Below are 21688 nucleotides of genomic sequence, written 5' to 3' on the forward strand. Positions count from 1 at the left end.
GTAACGGACATTATTGAAAAATATTTCCAAAATTTCACTTACAAAAATATAAAATTTGCAGGAACTTAATCTAGAAATGTATATGGTACTCAGGGAAATGATGTTAAATTAAGTATACCACTGTGTATTATTCAATAATTTCAATTATTATAGTATTTTTTGAAGCCAACTCTTCTTTTATTGCACAAGAGCCGCTCCATGGCCACCCGGAGCTCGGGCTTCAAGACTGACACCTGGGGCTCGGCCCGGCAGCCCTGAAGTCCTCCAGCACAACTGGGTCCCAGGAGAACGTCAGGAGGATGGAGGGCACCTGGGGGCAGAGCAAGCATCACCCTGCTGCTGGGGGGCCGCACGGGGCCCTGCTGTCTGATCTCCTGGAGCCCCACGCCCAGGCTGGGCACTCCTCCCTAAGGTGCACTCCTTCAAGGCCAGGTTCTCCTCCAACAGCTTCTGCTTCCTTGATGCCAGCAGCTCCAAGGGCAGCCATCCGCTCTCCAAGGCCTCCCAGAGGAAGCTGTACAGCACCGACAGCCTCTCACGGGAGTAGAAGGTCCCTGAGGGCAGGACAGTCAGGGCCGACTGGACAGCCCGCGCCCTGCCCTCTGCCGTCCCGGGGCACCCAAGCCCCCGGTGCCCCCCACGCCCCCTGCAGCAGGCAGCCTTCCCAGAGGCACACGCGCAGGAGCATGAACTTGTACCCCCGCAGCGCCCTCTGCTGCTCCTCCTCACACCTGGCCTTAGCCCGCAGCATGCTCAGCCGCTACACCGCATCTGCCCTGAACCTCTGCTCTGGCTTCACCTCATCTGCCATGAGCTGAGGAAGTCCGCGGGCAGCTCGAACTTGGAGGCCTGCAGCGTGGTCTGCACAGGCTTGGCGGCCAGCGGCTGCTCCTTGTGCCTGTGCAGGCTCTGGGGCTGGGCCAGCAGCGCCTGGGTCAGCACCTAGAACTCTTCTGGGCTCTCCTGATCAGGACTGGAAGCAGGGCCTTCTGGAACCCGATGGCCTCAAAACACTTGTGCGCCCCCTCCAAGCAGTTGATGCGCTCCGGGAACAGCTTGTTCTGCAGCTTGATCTTCGGTACTTCTCCTCCTCGGGGTGCAGGTGGAGGTTGTCCAGGTACTTGGCAGTGGTGTCCATGCCCAACTTCACCCGGTCCCGATCTTTGTTGAATGTGTGGATCTTCATGATGGACACAGCCTCTGAGAGAATGGCCTCCTTGATGCCGGCCTCCCGCTGGTCCCTGCTCAGGGTGGCCCCGTGAGCGGGCAGGTGAAGTACACACCGGGCACCACCAGGTGAGCTGAGCACTCCTCTTTGGCCTCAGGGACCGCGTTAGTCCCTTGTGCCTCTGGGCTCCCGCGGACAGTGGCCTGGGCTCGAAGTTCCTTCCTCACCTGGTTCCCCATGGACCTGGGTCCCTGGGCCCGGGGCTGCTTCTGCTGCAGCCGCCACCATCTGTGCCTCATCTGTGGGTCCCTGGAGGGGCTGCCTCAGAGCCAGCTGGTTGGGTTTCTCTTTGGGGGCCTTCTCCCCAGGGAGTCTGAGTTTATGACCCTGCCCCACCCTCTTGAATTTGATGTCTGCCTTGATCTCCTGGAAGAATTTCTTCATGTTGGGGGGGGGGGCGGCAGTAGTGGTGGGGGAGGGGGGCACAGCCCAGTCAGGATGGGCTCAATTATTATATTTATAGGAAAAATATGGGCACAGAGAAGTGCATTTGACAAGTTCAAAAATCTAACAGTTTAATTTCTCATTCTCTAAATATTCACGAAAGTAAACATAAATTTCCTGTCAATGAGTATGATGATACTAGATTCTGAAGATCTATGAAAATAACAGTTACCCGGAAACCACCCAAAATATACAGAGAGTTATATGACCTCAAAATGAAAAATGAAAACCTCATGTTTTCTCTGATGTGTAGTCACTAATTAACAGAGTACTAAACAAATTTATTGTATATGAGTGAAACTGTCATGTTGAGATTTGATGACTATTTAGTGCTTGCTTATCTATTCTCCCATGAACAGTGGTTTTTCTACTTTCGACTTGTTGAACTCTTTATTTAGTGCTGCATTATACCTGTGACTATAAAGTAAACAAAAATGTTATCCCAAAAATTCAAAAAGAAAGTAGAGGGAAGGAGATAAATATCACTACGTCCTTAGAATTCTACCTTGGAAATACCTGAAACCTGTTCTCTTTATATTAATAAAAATAAATTATTAAAAACATATGATCCATTCTATTGAGTGTGACAAGGTATTTTATTCTGCCCTGTGATTTGCCTGGTTTTTCTTCAAAGAACTGTGCGTTCTCTTTGAACCAGACTGTATTTAGCTGTCTTCCCATGCCATTAACCAGGAGTTGGATTGTCAGCCAGGACAAGAATCAGTGCTCATATGGGGTGCTGTCACCATGGGCAGAGGATTTACCTGCTCTGTCACAATGCTTGCTCCTCAAGCCCTTTTATTGCTATGTAGTCTTTTATGAAGTGTGTTCACATAATTTTCCTTTCTCATTGGTTTGTCATATTGTTGAGTTATAAACATAAATACACGAGACTTTCAGTTGTCAACAGTACTAAAATTTCAACAATGTGCCTTGTCACTCACTCTCCTTATTAGTAAAAATAAATTTTCAGCAATGATAACCCATAAATTCATATGATAAAGGAAGACTAGAGACTGTTCCCAAACAATAAATCAATTTAATTCCAGATGCCATCTTAGCTTGATTTATCTGGTACTCTAAAAGCATAGACCACATGCTATGTCATAAAATAAGTCTCAGCAATTCAAAAACTTTGAAATAATATCATGCATCATCTTTGATGAGAAATGGAATAAATGTGGAATTCAACATCTCAGGATTCTCTAGATCATATGGAAACAAATCGATACTGAACAACATGCTTTTGAATTAACAGTGGGTTATAATAGAAATCAGTGCAGCATATAAAAAAGTATAGGATATAACAAAAGCAGTGTTAAGGGTGAAGTTTATGGCAATCAATGCCTACGTGAAAAAAATGGAAAGATACCAAATAAAGAATCTATCAATGCAGCTCAAGGGCCTAGAAAAACAACAAATCAAACCCAAAATTAATAAGAAATGATTAAAATGAGAGAAGAAATAAATAAAAATGAAACCAAAAAACACCAAAGATAGGTGAAGAGCTGTATTTTTGAAAAAATGAACAGAATAGTATTTTTCATATGGGCAAAAGAGTGCTAGTATTTTTCATATGGGCCAAATATCTTTTAAAGCACAAAAAGAAAAAGAAGAGTATGTTCATGTTACAATATTTTATTTGATAGAGATTGAAATCCATAGTTGAGAATTTGGTGTAAAATATTCTATTACCTTTAAAACGAATACTAAAAGAATCCTAATATCTTTAATCAAGCCACTTTAGATAATAATCTTAAAGGAATTATCCAAGTATCTAAAGATATATAGACTACAGAGAATTTCTAACATCAGTTTACATGTGCTAAATTCTATAAAATGCAAAAATAAAGGAATTTAGTGAAAAATATTTAATTGTAATTACATAAAGTGAGAAGTAAAAATCAATGTATATAAAACTCATTCCTACTAGAAAAATTCTGACAAAGTATATCTAGACCTACATTTTGGGAAAATTCAGTGAACGATAACTTTGGAGTTATAAAAATTAAGATAGTTTAAAAATGTGTGATTTTAAAGTGTGTAAGATTAAGTTTATCCTAACAGAGTTCAGAGAGACTATACATTAATATGACCAGCAAAACTTACAGAATTTTGAGGGATCTGATGACATCACTGTGAAAGAAAGTCAAGCAAGAATGTCATAGTACAAGGATTTACTTAAACAAGGATATTAAGTAAACATATACCTGGCACTGTCGCTGTGGCACAACAGGTTAAGGCCCTGGTCTGCAGTGCTGGCATCCCATACTGTGCCAATTCAAGACCAAACTTTTCTACTTCCAATCTTTCTCGCTGTTAATGTGACTGGGGAAAGCAGTGAAGGATGGCCCAAGTCCTTGAGCTCTTGCACCCACATGGGAGAACTAGCAGAAGCTACTGGCTACTGGCTTTGGATAGGCTGAGCTCCAGGCATTGCAGCCATTTGGGGTGGGAACCAGTGGATGAAAGATATTTCTTACTCTGTCCCTGTCTCTGTCTCTGTTTCTGTCTCTCTCTGTCTGTCTCTATGTCTTTCTGTAACTCTTTCAAATAAATGAAATAAATCTTTAAACAAAAAACCTATATATATATATATATACACACATATATCAATAACTGCAATCACAAAACCAGAAAGGATGCTTACAATATAAAATATACCACTAACACTGTAGGTAAAAGTAAATAACTCAGTAAGAGTTCCAATAAAATCAATACCAAATATAAGGTAATTTGGTGAAAAAGAATCCATTTCAAACAATTTAAAAGTATTTGTAAATTGAGTGTCTTAAGTGATGAAGAGATAACTGTACTTTACCCAAAATATTATAGGAAAGGTACCAGTTTCTAGAAATATATGATGGAAAATTTCTCACATCAATGGCAAAATTCAGGAAAATGTAAATCGACATGTGGAACAGGAGAATACCATGGCAAACATTCTGAAAATTTGTATACAGAATTTACAGAACTATGAGCAATTTTGTCATACCACAAGCAAAAGGCTAAGCAAGATTGCCACAGCTCATATTATCACTATTGGCTTACTTGGATCTTAGTGAACTATACATGGTATAGCATTAGATGCAAAGGCAATGAAAAGACATGTACATGTCATGTAATAATGTATGCTGTGACTGATGTGAAAAGAAATGAATAATGGTATGAAAAGCAGATAAAGAACTTTGTTATTGTTCACGAACATCCAAAAAAGTAAAAAATATGTTATCTAGAAAGGGTGAATAATTACAGTAGGAGTAACAATGCCTGAGAAACTATATGTGACAGTTTCTAGAAGACTTATAGAAATTTGAGATAGTTTGTCTTCACAATTAAAGTTAAGCAATCTGGTAAAAGGTTAAGAGTACTAGGGTTGACCCGGACTAAGATATTACAAATATGCACTGCTGATAGCTATACTTTCAAAGAAAAATATAAAGACATAAAAAGTCATTCATCTGTTGTGAAAAACTAGTTATTACCATAAAAATGGATAATTTTTGGAAGAAACAATGACAAAATGAGTGAATACAGGCAAAGTGGATGAAAAGCAGATGATTACAATTACATTAAAAATGGAAAAGAAATTTCAGCAAACGCAACAAAGAGATCATAGCAGCTCTTACCAAGTTAGAGTAAGGATGCCTGAGGCAGTGTTGTGGTGCAGTGGATTTACCCACCATTTGATGACCTCATCTCATATCAGAGTGCCTGATTCAAGTCTCAATTATTCTCCACTGCTGACCCAGGGCCCTGCTTATGTACACCAGAGGAAGTAAGCAATGGCCTGTGTTCCAGTCAGGGACCTCCCTGTTACATTTAATGGAACCAAGTTCCTAACATTCAGCATGGTGGTATCTTGCATTTGTGGAGTCACTTTCCTGCCTGTGCATCACAGGACCAACGGAAATGTCAGGCTGACTCTGCAGGTGTTTCCATCTTGGCCTCCACTGCAGGACTTACTAGGGGGCATTTTCTCCCCAAGTGCTAACTTGTTTTGGTAAAGGAAGTTTAAAGTCACTGCATGTGTTCTAGAATAAAGCACATTTGAAAAAGAATTAGTCTTAACATATAACTTGTATACATGCTAAAATACAGGGCCTGAAGACAAAGCTACACTATTTTCACACTCATATTGAAATATGGCATTTATTAGAAGGTACAAATGGCATTTCTACCTCTAAAGCTGTTGGAGACACACTCAAACCTATACCTGTATTGATCAATACTCAATTTCATTTAGGTTTTTGTGTTCCTCTGATTAGGCCTTCTAGTTTTGCTTAATTGCACTTGCCCTTTTCTCTTCCTTTCCACTGGACTTTCCATTTATTTTTACTAATTTTTGTAACACACTACTTCTCACATAGAACATTCTGTTTGAACAATGAATATATTTGGCCATTATGTCTGACTTGCCATATACTTCACAAATACTCTTCAATTTGGGCTAGAAGGTGTCAAATTTATAGATTAATTTTAAGGAAAACTGATCAATGTGCAACAGTGAGTTGCCCCATTCATGGTTGGATATCTCTTTCCAATTACCCTCTTATCATCTTTTCCCAGTATTACAAATATGTTTTTTTATTTTATATATGTACATTACACACACACACACACACACACACACACATATATATATGCCATGTGCTGTATTTTCATAGACTAAAATCACTTTGATATTTTTTCTGCAACACTGAAGATTTTTTAAAACAAATATGCTTAAGCAGAGTGATTTTTAAAATCCTTTTTGAAAGAGTCACTCTTTACTGACTGTGCACCTCCATCCCTGATCTTGTGAGTAATGCTGTTTTGAGCCAGGTCAGCAAGTTAACCTGCACAGGTTTGCTAATAAGGGATTGTTGATGTTTCAAAAAATGTGAATTTTCCATAATTTTTCAAAGTTCCCTGACATATCAAAACATTATGTTGCATGCCTTGAATATACACAAATTTTGTCAATCGTATCCAACAATCTTGAAAAAAGAAACAAAAGGAACGAGACTCTCATATCAAGATATAAATTCAAAATAACTTAGTAGACTATGCTCAGGATTGGGAAGGTTTTTATGGAACAGAAAAATTTTTAAAATACTCATAAATTTGAGCAGACAATATTTCTATTCTGAAAGTCCAAATGCAGACATCAGTCTGTCAAGGGACAGTGTAAGGGCTAAGATGATAGCCAAGTGTCAAATTACAGGGCACTTGTGCCCCTCTAAAATCTGAACAAAAACCCCAAGTCAAACAGAACTTTTGTTTTTGCCTTGCCCACTCTAGGTGACTATGTTATTGGAAACAGAAAATGGAGAGACCCCTAGAAACAGCTGTGCTGAGAGACCAGCATCCTGGAAGAGACCCTGCTGCCCACATATTTAGAAAACTGTGGGGAATCAGGTCCTGGCAGGGAAGGATGGAGGAGCCCAGGGCCGCACAAACTACAGCTCCCGTCCCACAGGCACCCCACACACGGAGCCCACATTCTCCCTAATGACCACCCCGTACCCACTGCACAGTCGGGGAGACGCGGGGCTGCTGCCACACAGCTGCCCAGGGAAGGCTCTGGGGATGAGAAGTCGCTGAGAGCAGGGAAGGGGCAGGGCGTCGGGGGTCCCCGGGGCCAGTCCAGACCCCGACCCCCGGGTCTGAGGGGACCAAGGGAAGCGCTGGGCCAGCAGCAATATGGCGCCACAGATTCGGAGACGAGCTCTGGGAGGCCCACGTCCTGCCAGCTTCTCAGCAGCTTCCACGGCTGCTTTACGCCTCTCCCAACACCTGGGCGCACACACTCACCACGTCGCGGTTTTCAGCTCCAGGTGTCCAGCGTCCCCCGGTGATGAAGGTGGAGGCCACGGAGCCCGACTTGCTTCGGGAGCCTAGCGCCTGCAGAGCTGTCTCCTAGCACCTCGCTCCTGCCCAGAACTGTAAGATGACTGTGACGTCAAGACCCCGCGTGATGACGTGACCTGGACATCGTCATGCCTGATTGGACAGCGTGCATGGCCGTGAGCACACACAGCCTCACAAAGGACGCAGCCAATCAACATCCTCCACGGCAATGGGCCCCTGACTTCAGGTTGTGCTGGGTGGGAGCAGCAGGAGGCGAGGCCTGGGTGCAGGTTGGACTCCACGTCCCCAGGCAGGAGGCCTCTCCCCTCTGCTCCTGCACCCGCCGGGTCCCTCCTGTGGCCCTGTCCTCCCTGATGGATCCCTGCTGGAGCTCTCGGTGCAGTAACTGCTTCAGTGAGTCACAGTTCTGTGCATCGGCCTCTGGGCTTTATTTTCTTCATATTGTGACTCATTTTCCTGTTGGGTCGTTTGTGTTACTTTTTAATATTGATCAGAAGATGCAGCGGCCATTGGAGGGTGAACCAACGGAAACAAAGGAAGACCTTTCTCTCTGTCTCTCTCTCTCACTGTCCACTCTGCCTGTCAAAAAAAAAATTGATCAGAAGAATGCTGAAAGACATCACATGATTGAATCATTTTTCCCTTTTTCTCCTGTCAGTATTTGCTTTCTACTCTGCCTATTGACCTTTAATATTTTCTATTTGTTTTTTGCTGGTGCATGGAAATCTAGTGGATTTCAAAAATATTGAGCTTTCCATCAATCTGGTTAAACCCATTAGCAGATGTATTTGTTTTTAGATTTTAGGGAATCTCTCTAATATTTGCAGTATGTTGACGTTTTATTTCTTAGAAATCTTTTCACCTTATTTTTTCTTTTTGCTCTCCCCTCCCCACACTGCTCCTCCAATAAGAATTTGGAGATAGTGGAGATGGCCTGGACAAGGCTTACTTTCAGGCAGGGAAAAAGCTGTCAATAATCCTGTATGTTCTGTTGTTTGTGGTAGGATCCTTTTTAAACAATCTTGATCAGAATAAGCTACTTTTTTACTATACTAATATGATAGCAGTTTTTTTTTTAAATTTCATGCTATTTTTTAAATACTTTCAACATTCATTCTAAATGGTCATGTGATTTTCTTCTTGAATTTTTTACTTACTTGGAAAACTTAAATGGATTGTTTAAAAATGTTAACTACCTCTTGCATTTTTTCTTACATTTTACTTGCTATTCATTATATTTTCATCTGATTTTATTTATTATAAAAATACTAAAGATATATGCATCTTTTTATGAATGAGAGGCTTATACTTAATTCATATTTCAAGTTCTGGTCAACTTGGATCATCAACAATGTAATGCTGGCTTTCCAAAAGAAATTTGGAAATATTCTCTGCTCTTTCATCTGTGAAACAGATGTATTTGGAATATTTTGTATTTCTTTTTTACGAGAGATGTATTTTTTGAAAGGAGGAGTTACTGAGAAGCAGAAGCAGAGAGAGAGAGAGAGAGAGAGAGAGAGAGAATCTCCATCTGCTGGTTTCTTCCCCAAATGGACACAAGGGGCCCGAGCTGGGCTGATCTGAAAACAGGAGGCAGGAGCTTTCTCCAGGTCCCCCACACTGGTGCAGGGACCCAAGCACTTGGGCCATCTTCCTCTGCTTTCTCAGACCATCAGCAGAGAGCTGGATCAGGAGTAGAGCAGCCAGGACTCAAATCAGCACTTTTATGGGATGCTGGCTCCACAGACAATAACTTTATCACCTATGCCACAGCACTGGCCCTAGAATAGTTTGTGTTTCTTTACAAAAGCTGTGCCTCTATAATTTTTTAATTGGTTGGTTGGTAGTTTTCATACTGTGATTCAATTTGCTTGTTTTAAGTAGGAGTGTCCCTATTTTATGTTATATTTGGTTTTGGGAATTTGAAGTCCAAAATATAGTAAATTTTAATCTCATCATATTTTTACTCCTAAGCATTTTACAATTTTTTTCTAGCATCTTGACAAGACTATATTCTCTGTAAAGCATTTTTTAATTCCCTGAAACTGGATATTAGTGTTAACTTTCTCTGTGTTTCCTTAATTAATTAATTTTTTTAAAAGATCTTTTTTTTTTGACAGGCAGAGTGGACAGTGAGAGAGAGAGACAGAGAGACAGAGAGAAAGGTCTTGCTTTGCCATTGGTTCACCCTCCAATTGCTGCCGCGGCCGCGCACCACGCTGATCCCATGGCAGGAGTCTGGTACTTATCCTGGTCTCCCATGGGGTGCAGTGCCCAAGCACTTGGGCCATCCTCCACTGCACTCCCTGGCCACAGCAGAGATCTTACCTGGAAGAGGGGCAACCAGGACAGAATCCAGCGCCCCGACCGGGACTAGAACCTGGTGTGCCAGCGCCGCAAGGCAGAGGATTAGCCTAGTGAGCCGCGGCATAATTTATTTTACTCATAGCAGATAAATTTTTTAACTTAAAAAACTATATCCTTCTTTAAGGTGATTTTTAAAAAGCTTTTAATATTATTGTATATATACACTGTAGAATAGTACTCAGTGATAAAAAATGAAATCCTATCTTGTACAGCAAAATGGATGCAACGGGAAACCATTACACTTGGTGAGATAAGCCAGCCCCAAACAGATGAACACCATACATTTTCCCTGATCTGTGGTAAGTAATAAAGCCTGTAAAATGTAATAAATCAAAGTGAAACTGACATGTTGAGCTTCAATGATTTTTATAGAAACCCTTTACTTAATAAATATAAATTTCACAAGTACAACTTTTGTATAATAGCGGTTCTTGTCCCCATACTTGCCCACCCAACCCCAAACCAGCCCACCTCCTACTCCATCTCCTATCCCATTCTTCATTAAGATTCATTACATTATTATATAATAATCATAAAGAAGAACAACTCTATACTAAGTAAAGATTTTAACAGTTTTCACCACACAGACATACTTACCCTTAGGGGCAAGTTAGAGGGAATGTGTGCACAACTTTATATCTCCTCTCTCCTTTATTCTCACTCTTATTTTTAATTGAGATGGATTTTCAATTGGATTTAAGCACGAGAATTATTCTGTGTTAAATAAAGAGTTCAACTAATAGTATTAAGTAGAAAAAGGAAATACTAAAAAGAATAAAATAGTAAGCTGCTCCTCAACAGTTAGGACAAAGGCTGATGAAATCATTGCTTCTCATAGTGTGAGTTTCACTTCACCAGGTTTCCTTTTAGGTGCTCAGTTATTTGTCACCAATTTGGGAGAACATATGATATTTGTCCCTTTGAGACTGGCTTATTTCACTCTGCATGATGTTTTCCACATTCCTCCATTTTGTTGAAAATGACAGGATTTCATTTCGTTTACTGCTGTGTAGTATTCTATAGAGTACATATCCCATAATTTCTTTATCCAGTCTTCTGTTGATGGGCATTTAAGTTGATTCCATGTCTTAGCTATTGTGAATTGAGCTGCAATAAACACTGAGGTGCAGATAGCTCTTTTATTGGCCAATTTAATTTCCCTTGGGTAAATTCTGAGGAGTGGGATGTCTGGGTCATGTTATAGGGCTATATTCAGAATCTGCATTACATCCAAAATGCCTTCCAAAGTGGCTTTGTCAATTTGTATTCCCACCAACAAAGGATTTGTGTGCCTTTTTTCCCACATCCTTGCCAGCATCTGTTATTTACTGATTTCTGTATGAATGCCATTCTAACCCAGGTGAGGTAAAACCTCATTGTGGTTTTGATTTACATTTCCCTGATGGCTAGTGATCCTGAACATTTTTTCATGTGTCTTTTGACCATTTGGATTCCTTCTTTTGAAAAATATCTGGTCAAGTCCTTGGCCCATCTCTTAAGTGGGTTGTTTGCTTTGTAGTGGTGGAGTTTCTTGATCTTTTTGTAGATTCTGGTTATTAATAATTTATCAGTTGTGTAATTTGCAAATATTTTTCCCATTCTGTCAGTTGCCTCTTCACTTTCCTGTTTCTTTTGAAGTACAGAAACTTCTCAATTTGATGTAACCCCAATAATTATTTCAGGTTTTGGCTGCCTGTGCCTTTGGGAATTTTTCCAAGAAGTCTTTGCCTGTGCCAATATAGTGCAGGGTTTCTCTGATATTCTCTAATAATTTGATGGTATCAGGTCATAGATTTAGATCTTTAATCCATGTTGAGGAGATTTTTGTGTAAGGTGTATGGTAGGGGTCTTGCTTCATGATTCTGTATATGGAAATCCAGTTTTCCCAGCACCATGTATTGAATAGACTTTCTTTGTGCCAGGAATTGGTTTTAGTTCTTTGATCAAATAGAAGTTGGTTGTAGATGTATGGATTGATTTCTGGTGTTTCTATTCTGTTCCATTGGTCTACCCATCTCTTTTTGTACCAGTATCACACTGTTTTAATTACAACTGCCCTGTAGTATGTCTTAAAATCTGGTATTGTGATGCCTCCAGCTTTCATTTCCTTATGCAAGATTGCTTTACCTATTCAAGGTCTCCTGTGTCTCCATATGAATTTCAGCTTCATTTTTTTCCAGATTTGAAAATAATGCCTTTGGTATTTTGATTGGTATTGCATTAAATCTGCAAATTGCTTTTGGAAAAATGAACATTTTGATGATATTGATTCTTCCAATTTATGAATATGGAAGATTTTCATTTTTTATATCTTCTTCAATTTCTTTAAGGTTTTGTAATTTTCATCATACAGATCTTTGATGTCCTTGGTTAAGTTTATTCCAAATATTTTATTTTTATGTAGCTATCATGAATGGGATTTATCTTAGAATTCTCAGCTATGGGATTGTCTGTGTACACAGAGGCTATTTTTTTGGTATTGACTTTACATCCTGCTACTTTACCAAACTCTTCTAAAACTTCCAATAGTCTCTTGGTGGAGTCTTTTGGATCCCTTATATATAGAAGAATGTCATCTCCACACAGGGCTAGTTTAACTTCTTCCTTCTCAATCTGAATCCCCTTAATTTCTGTTTCTTGCCTAATTGCTCTGGCTAAGCCTTCCGCTACTATATTGCATAGCAGTGGTAAGAGGGGGGCCTCCCTGTCTATTACCAGATCTCAGTGGGAATGCTTCCAACTTTTCCCCATTCACTATGATGCTGCCAGTGGGTTTGTCATGAATTGCCTTGATTGTGTTGAGGAATGTTTCTTCTATACCCGATTTATTAGAGCTTTCACCATGAAAGGGTGTTTTATTTTAGCAAGTTCTTTCTGTGTATCTATTGAGGTATCATATGGTTTTAGCTTAGCAGTTTGTTAATATGGGCACTGTATAATGATTAAGGGGTCAATTCAATAAGAAGATGTAACTATTATAAACGTATATGCACCTAATTACAAGGCACCAGGCTATTTTAAAGATATGTTAAGGAAATTAAAGGGCGACTCAGACCCCAATACAGTAGCACTGGGAGATTTCAATACTCCACTTTCAGCATTGGGCAGATCAACCAGACAGAAAATAAACAAGGTAACAGCAGATTTAATCAACAATATAGACCAAATGGATCTAACAAATATCTACAGAATTTTTCATCCTACACTTAAAGAACATAAATTTTTCTCATCAGTGTATAGAACTTTCTCTAGGATTGACCAAATTATTGGCCATAAAGCAAATCTAAGCAAAATCAAATGAATCAAAATCATACCATGCATCTTCTCAGACGACAATGGAATGAAGCTGGTAATTAGCAACTCAGGAATCCTTAGAGCATATGCAAACACATGGAGATTAAACATGTTCCTGAATGAACAGTGGATCATAGAAGGAATCAAAATAGAAATCAAAAGCTTTGGAAGCAAAGGAAGGTAACAAGGTTAGAATGGTTTAGACACAGAAATCAACAAACAACAAATGCTGGTGAGGATGTGTGGAAAAAAGCACACTAATCCATTGTTGGTGGGAATGCAAAATGGTAAAGCCACTATGGAAGTCAGTTTGGAGATTCGTCAGAAACTTGAATATAGCCCTACTACATGACCCAGACATCCCACTCCTCAGAATTTACCCAAGGGAAATTAAATTGGCCAATAAAAGAGCTATCTGCACCTCAGTGTTTATTGCAGCTCAATTCACAATAGCTAAGACATGGAATCAACTTAAATGCCCATCAACAGAAGACTGGATAAAGAAATTATGGGATATGTACTCTATAGAATACTACACAGCAGTAAAAGAAATGAAATCCTGTCATTTTCAACAAAATGGAGGAATGTGGAAAACATCATGCAGAGTGAAATAAGCCAGTCACAAAGGCACAAATATCATATGTTCTCCCAAATTGGTGACAAATAACTGAGCACCTAAAAGGAAACCTGGTGAAGTGAAACTCACACTATGAGAAGCAATGATTTCATCAGCCTTTGTCCTGACTATTGAGGAACAACTTACTATTTTATTCCTTTTAGTATATTTTTGTTCTACTAATACCATTTATTGAACTCTTTAATTAACATACAATTACTCTTTGGAATTTAATTTAACTGAAAAGTGATCCCCGTTAAATAGAAGAGTGGGAATAACAGAAGAAGAAGATGTACAGTTGAGAACATGCTCACTCGGATTTGCCCCAAACTGTAGACTTAGAAATGTGCCAGGGGATTCCAAGTCAATCCCATCGAGGCAGCATGTACCAATGCCATCTTACTAGTCAAAGTGATCAGTTTCAGTTCATAATTGATCATAATGATAGGATTAAATGTCAAAGGCATCACGTAAACAAGACTAGTGTCTGCTAATACTAACTGATAAAATTAAAAAGGAGAGAACGATCCAACATGGGAAGCAGGACACGTAACAGACTCATAGAATGGCAGATGTCCTAAACAGCACTCTGGCCACAGAATCAGTCCTTAAGGCATTTGGATCTGGCTAAAAAGCCCATGAGAGTTTCTCAGACATGGAAAGCCAAGACACTGTGGCAAGTAAAATGACCTAAATGAAAGATTCTGTGAGTGAGATCCCAGTGGAAAAAATGGGCCATCAAAGAAGGAGGTACCTTTCTCTGAGGGGAGGAGAGAACTTCCACTTTGACAATGGCCTTGTCTAAATAAGACTGGAATTTGTGAACTCAAGAGACTTCCATAGCCTTGGCAGCTCATAACAAGAGCCTTGGGTGATTACTGACGTCATAAATAAGAGTGTATTATTAAATCAACCATGGGAATCACTGTGCACCTACTCCCCTTGTAGGATATCTGTCCTTAATGTATTGTACTATGCAAATTAACGGTAAAACTACTACTCAAACAATACTGTATACTTTGTGTGCCTGTGTGAGTGCAGTCTGTTGAAACATTTACTTAGTATATACTAAGTAGATCTTCTGTATTTAAAGATAATTGAAAATGAATCTTCATGAAGAACAGGATGGGAGAGAGAGTGGGAGATGGGATCTTGCGGGTGTGAGGGAGGTTATGGGGGGAAAAGCTGCCTTAATCCAAAAGCTGTACTTTTGAAATTTATATTTATTAAATAAAAGTTGAAAAAAAAAGATTGTGGTTACATAATTACAAATTATTAATATCAATTTTAGTATGTTAAGATTCATCATTAACCTATCATTAAATATTAATTATAACCCAGAGATCATTATTCAAAGGTAGGAAGAAAGCATACTTCTATATGCATATTTTTAAAAAGATGCAAAAATACATCTTGGTATCTGTCTGTTGACCACAGTCTGCAAGAAGAAAAGCCAAAGTAAAAATATGCAGAGCAGCACTCAAAGTAGCAGAAGAATAGGAAACAAACATCTTTGAAGGCTGAATTGACAGGGAAAGTGCAACATGCTTAAGAAAGGAAATTCATAGATAATATATAAAGACTTACGGACAGTATTAAGGAATCTAGAGATCTTTGGTTAACAAAATGAAATGGATATCGCTTCTTGGCCTTTTGGCTAAGATAAAGTGTAGTCAAAATGAAATGATGAAAAACCATGTAGAGAAACAGCCAAAAGAGAAAAAAATGTTAGAATCAGTATGCAAACTTAACTGCCCATATATTTAAGAGAAAAACAATCATCCTGGTGGCTTCAAAGACACTAGGAAGAATTCTGTTCTTTTAACTAGTGGTGGAAACATCATTGCTCTTACCATTCTTCATATCATACAAAAGTTTTTATCTATAAAATAAAGTATACACACACACACACACGTACTTAAAAGTTTAATGTGAATACCATGTATACATGAAACAAATCCTTGGAACATGAGAACTTAAAAATATACTTATAGCTAAAATAAAAAAATAGAAAGAAAATCAAAGCAAAATCAAGATCACTTTTGGGGCTGACTTTGTGGCATAGGGCATAATGCTGCCACCTGTGTCACAAGTGTCCAATATGGGTGCTGATTGATGTCCAGGCTATCCCACTTCTGATCCAGCTCCCTGCTAATGTGCCTGGGAAAGTGGCAGAAGATGGCCCAAGTGCTTAGGACCCTTGCCACCCACATGAGACCCAGAAGAAACTCCTGGCTCCTGACCTCTGCTTGTGCCAGCCCCAGCCATTGTTGCCAACTGGGAATGGAAGACCTTGCTCTCTCTGTCTCTGTCTCTTTCTGCTGCTCCTCCGCACGCGGAGGAGCCGCACCGGACCGGACGCTTGTTGTTCCCTTTTTTACAAGTCCTTTCTATAGTAAAGTAAGAATAAGTAAACAGCAAACTCCCAAAGCAAGAATGAGTAGAGAGAAATGAGAAAGAACGAAGTAACGAACTTCCCCGCGAACTCTCCAACGCACTCTCCAACCAACCCACACCACCATGCCGTCTCTCTCCTCCTATATAGTCCTCTCCACCAATCCGTGCTCTGCTACCCACACGCTGAGCGCGCTGCTCTCCTCCAATCAGGAGCGGCTCCTGCAGCTTGTCAAGTTGGTGAGAGGCAGCTGGGTAGAAGCTGTTTGCTCCTCTCCCAGCGCCATATTGTGGGAGAGCAGATGTATAGAATAAGTCTTAATTCCAGTAACAGTATAGTCCGAGTTGCTCCCCACATCTTTCTCCATCTCTCTGTCTCTCTCTGACTTTCAAATAAATGAATAAATATTTTTAAAAAAGGGTCATTTTGATGTTAATAAAGAATGACACTGATAAACTTTAGATATTTAAATAATATTCAAATGCTAAAGGTTAACACACTATGAAGTGGAGGAAAATTACCAAAAACAGCAAAAATTCAAATAATAAAGTTAGAGATGAAAAGGAGTTATTGCAAGTGATGCCACTGAAATACAAAAGATCATGAGAAAGCTTATGAGCCAAATTGTAAAACCTCTAAGGAATGAATTAATTCATGGATACATATAACATACCAACATTAAATCAAGACTGTATAGAAAATCTAATCAGACCTATAAATGAACAATAAAACTGAAGCAGTAATTAAAGTATACAGAAGAGAAAAACAAACCTAAATTAATATGGAGACACAAAAGACCCAGAATAGGCAAAGTGATCATGAGCAAGAAACTGATATTTGAAAAATGTGCCCATAGCATACACTGGAGAAAGGACAGTCTCTTCAATAAATGGTGTGGCAAAACTTGACATGTATTTGTAAATGAATAAAATTAGATGCTTAATTCTCACTGCATAGAAAAATCAACTCAAGATGAAGCAAAGACTTAAATATAAGACCAGAGACTATGAAATTGCTAGAATAAAATTTAGGGGGTAACACTTCGAGTCACTGGTGTAGGTGAAGATTTCTTGGATTAAAAACCCCCAGAGGTAGGGCGGCGCCGAGGCTCACTAGGCTAATCCTCCACATTGTGGCGTCGGCACACCGGGTTGTAGTCCCGGTCGGGGCAACAGATTCTGTCTTGGTTGCCCCTCTTCCAGGCCAGCTCTCTGCTGTGGCCAGGGAGTGCAGTGGAGGATGGCCTGAGTGCTTGGGCCGCGGCGGCCATTGGAGGGTGAACCAACGGCAAAAATTGAAGACCTTTCTCTCTGTCTCTCTCTCTGTGTGTCCACTCTGCCTGTCAAAAAAAAAAAAATCAGAGGCAAAACAACAAAAGCTAAGCTAGACATATGGGGGAATATCAAACTCAGAACCTTCTTCACAGCAAAAGACACAATGAGTACAAGAGACATGCAGCAGAATGTGAGAAAATATTTGCAAGTCTGTTATTCAACAAAGGGTTAATATACAGAGTATCTCAGGAACTCAAAACTTGACAACAGAAACACAACAGGTCAAGTTAAGAAATGGGAAAAGGACCTGAATAGACAGTTACCAAGAGAAGAGATACCAATGGCTAACAAATAAATGAAAACACTCAGTAACCATCAGGGAAATGTAAATCAAATCCATAATGATAAATCACCTTACCCCTGTAAGAATGGCCATTATACAAAAAACAGCAAGCAACACATTCTGGCAAGGGTATGGTATGGAGATGTTGGAACTCTTATACACTCTTGGTGGGATTGCAAATGAGTGCAACACTGAGAAAAACCATGTGGAGATTCCTTTAAAAACTAGAAATATACTTGTAATATGATCGAGAAATGCCACTACTGGGTATATACCCAATATATATAAATTCATTGAATCAAAGATATCTGTTTCACTAAATTTATACCAGCACTGTTCACAATACCAGAATATGGATTCACCCAAGGTGTCCAGCACCAGATGAAGGGATAAAGAAAATTTGTTACATATACAGTAAAACATTCAGGTATAAGAATTATTTGTAGCAAAAATGAATTGAACTGGAGTACTGAAATAAGGCCAGACACAAAAATGCAAGTACCATATACTCTCCCTCATATGAGGGAACTAAAATTAAAAAAAAAATAGAGAAATGCTTGCATATTCATTTTGCTGCAAGTACAGTGTTTTGTCAAATTTTGTTTTAAATCTTTGTCAAGTAAATTGACTGGAATTATATATTGCTGTGACTTTAATGATTTTGTGACTATTTAACATTTATGTTATTGAAATTAAACATCTTTTACTTTGATTATTGTTACTGCCCTTGCTATTTTCCTGCTAGACTCTTATCCTTTTACTTTTTTATTTGTTAAATATTTCATTTAGTGGATCCATGGAGCCTTTGATGGTAAAATAAATTTAAAATATGCTATCTCAAAATTTTAAATAAATAATTTTAAAGGAAAAATATTAAATTTTTTTCAAAATTAGTTAAGTTATGAAAAAATTTTATCAGGTAGATCAATATAACTGTATTGAAGTAAAAAAGAAAGAACATGTAAACAATAAATACTATATTGATTTCCAAAGAAAATACCTGTACAATAAATAATGAAATGTTTCTAAAACATAGACAGGAGTGGGAAGCTCAATCCAGGTCTCCATATGGTTGGCAAAGACCAAACTATTTGAATCATCACCTTCTGTCTCCTGGGATTTGTAAATCAGCAGAAAACAAGAGCAATGAGGGGAGCTTGGACTTGAAACCAGACATGCCAATGTTGTATGTCAAATGGAGGCAGGTCAAATGATCACCCCAAATTTAATTGACTGATTTTAATTTTTAATTTGCTGGTCCCTGTGGGCAACTGGAGATGCAGAAATCATTCAGCAGACAGATGTGTCCACACTTGTGCTCTGGAGCCCCAGAGCAAAGCAGGGCTGTGGCACAGAGACAGTACATGTCAACATTTCCACTGGTCAGTGATGATTTCCAACAGGTGGTGAAGAGGAGGCAATGGGAACAGACAGCAAGGAGATCTCAGTACCCACTCATCAGGGTTTGCCATCTACAACACCAGATGTTACTGCAAATAAAACATGCCAGAATTCCATCATCTATCCTGAAAACAAGGAGAGCTGTGAAGGTTGGGCTTGCAGTCTGGAGTTTCCGGGCAGACAGGAACGCTGAGGCACTGGTGTTTCATACAACAGCCCTTTACCAATTGATGCCAGCAATTTCAGACAAACGTCTGCACACCTGCTAGTAGGATGGGAGCATGGCCATGGAGGACATTCACCACATGCATCTGAAGGCCCAGGCTGTGCTTCAGGATAGAACCTGCAGACCCTGACATTTGAGTACCCCCACCCCGGGCTGCTTCAGAACTGGAAACTCAATCAAGACAGGCCAGGGACAGTGCCATCACTCTGCTCTAAGGGACAGGTCTGCACCAGATCCAGGCATGGGGACAGCTCTGACCATGTCCTGGGGTGAGAAAGGAGGGGTGTGCTCACTCCCATGGCTACACGCATCTCCACACAGGTTTTGTCCTTCAAAATGCTGATTAAATGAGAATCACTTCTCCAGTGCTTTGAGGATGAGTGTCTGATGATTTTAAAGCCCAGTTGGCACTTTCCAGTCCCAGTCATTTCTCTGGGCTGGATGGGCTCCTGAGGCCCATGCATGGTTTTCTAGAAGGTTCTGGCTGTGTTGCACAAGCAGCACTGCCTGTTCTTTTCTTTCTTCTTTTTTAAGCTTTTATTTAATTAACGCAAATTTCATAGATACAACTTTAGAAATATAGTGATTCTTCCCCCCATATCCACCGTCCCATACCCACTCACATCACACCTACTACTCCCTCTCCATCCCATTCTTCATTAAGATTCTTTTTAATCAACTTTATATACAGAAGATCAACTCTATACTAAGTAAAGATTTCAACAGTTTGCACCCCCACACACACACAATGTATAAAGTACTGTTTGAGAACAAGTTTTGCAGTTAATTCTCATGGTACAACTCATTAAGGACGGAGGTCCAACATGGGGAGTAAGTACACAGTGACTTCTGTGGTTCATTTAACAATTGACATTTTATGTGTGACATCAGTGATCACCCAAGGCTCTTGCCATGAGCTACCTAGGCTATGGAAGCCTTTTGAGTCCACAAACTCTGTCATTATTTATACAGAGCCGTAAGCAAAGTGGAAGTTCTCCCCTCTCTTCAGAGAAAAGTATCTCCTTTCATGGCCCCTTCTTCCCACTGGGGTCTCACTCACAGAGATCCTTCATGTAGGATATTTTTTGCCCCAATGTATTAACTGCCTGTTACTTCTTTGTGAGTTTCACAAACACTTGGGAGATTGTGTTAGCTGTTAGAGCGTACAGTGAGGCTTCAGTCCTATAGAAATGAGACCATGCAGCTTGTCGGGCCTGGGTCCACACTGAACTTGTAACACCGTTGAGACGAGACTGAGCAGTGTGGGCTGGGAATCCCAAGTGACCCAAGTTGCCCCTAAAAAGTGATCCCATTCAAAGTCATAGCCCTTTGTCTGAGACTTCCCTTTCATTGCAGCCAGGGGCACTGTTGTGGAGCAGGCATCAGCAACCAAGAGCTCTGCAGGGGTGGCCGTGGACAACACGGCTCCCACAGGTGATGCAGGCAACTTGGGGGTCTGCATTCAAGTCCCCAAAGCAACAACCAAATCAGCCAGAAGCCAGGGAGAACTGGGCGTTCAAAGAACCATCTCAAAGTCAGAAAGGGCAACTTGCTCCTGGAGTAAGGGAAGGGACCATGCCCACCACGGGCCTGACAGGTACAGATGTCCAATGTACTTGTGTGGAAGAAAGGAGAGAGGAAGGGGAGGGAGAAGCACTGGAGGGGGTAAGAGAGGGTGGCCCCCGGGAGAAAGCCCTAATGGGAGGAGCAGATTCTGAGCATGGAGGTTGGCCCTCTATGGCAGGTGAGCTATGAAGTGGACTGCCCCATGGTCCTAGGTGAACAGATCCCCTGGCAGAGTCCCTGGGTCCGGGGCCTGCCTCCTTTAAGCTGTGGTCCGTGCCTCTCCTAACCCCACAACCTCATAGCCTGTTTCAGGGCCTCGACTTTCTGCTCTTGCCCATTTTCTGGCCCAACAGCCAGGCTGGCACCTCCATGGCAGAGGGCCCTGTCCCCCTCCTCCAGCACAGGGGCAGGCCAGAGGAGGAGTGCATGGGCCCTGCCCCTCTTCAGAGGTGGGTGGCAGGGTGTGCCATGGGGCAGATGGAGGATGGTGAAGCTGTGGCCAGGCTGCCTCTCTCTCTGTACCCCACAGCCCTTCTCTGTCCTGAGTGCCTGGGCCCAGCATGGGAGCCAGCAGCCCAGCAGCATCCGACTGCTGGGAGTGTGATTCAGAGACCAACTGTTGTTCAGTGAGATCATCCGTCAACAGCATGCTCTCTCCCTTCTTTTTAATGTGACAAATCA

General features: G+C 40.6%; 1 pseudogene; it reads right to left on the reverse strand.

The window, feature by feature from the left end:
• Window positions 1-140: 140 nt before the first annotated feature.
• LOC127486076 (UBX domain-containing protein 6-like) lies at window positions 141-1612 on the reverse strand (annotated as a pseudogene).
• Window positions 1613-21688: the final 20076 nt, after the last annotated feature.

This window comes from Oryctolagus cuniculus, chromosome 20, assembly GCF_051225735.1.
Source record: "Oryctolagus cuniculus isolate XC-2025 breed Fujian yellow rabbit chromosome 20, ASM5122573v1, whole genome shotgun sequence".
Lineage (NCBI taxonomy): Eukaryota > Metazoa > Chordata > Mammalia > Lagomorpha > Leporidae > Oryctolagus > Oryctolagus cuniculus.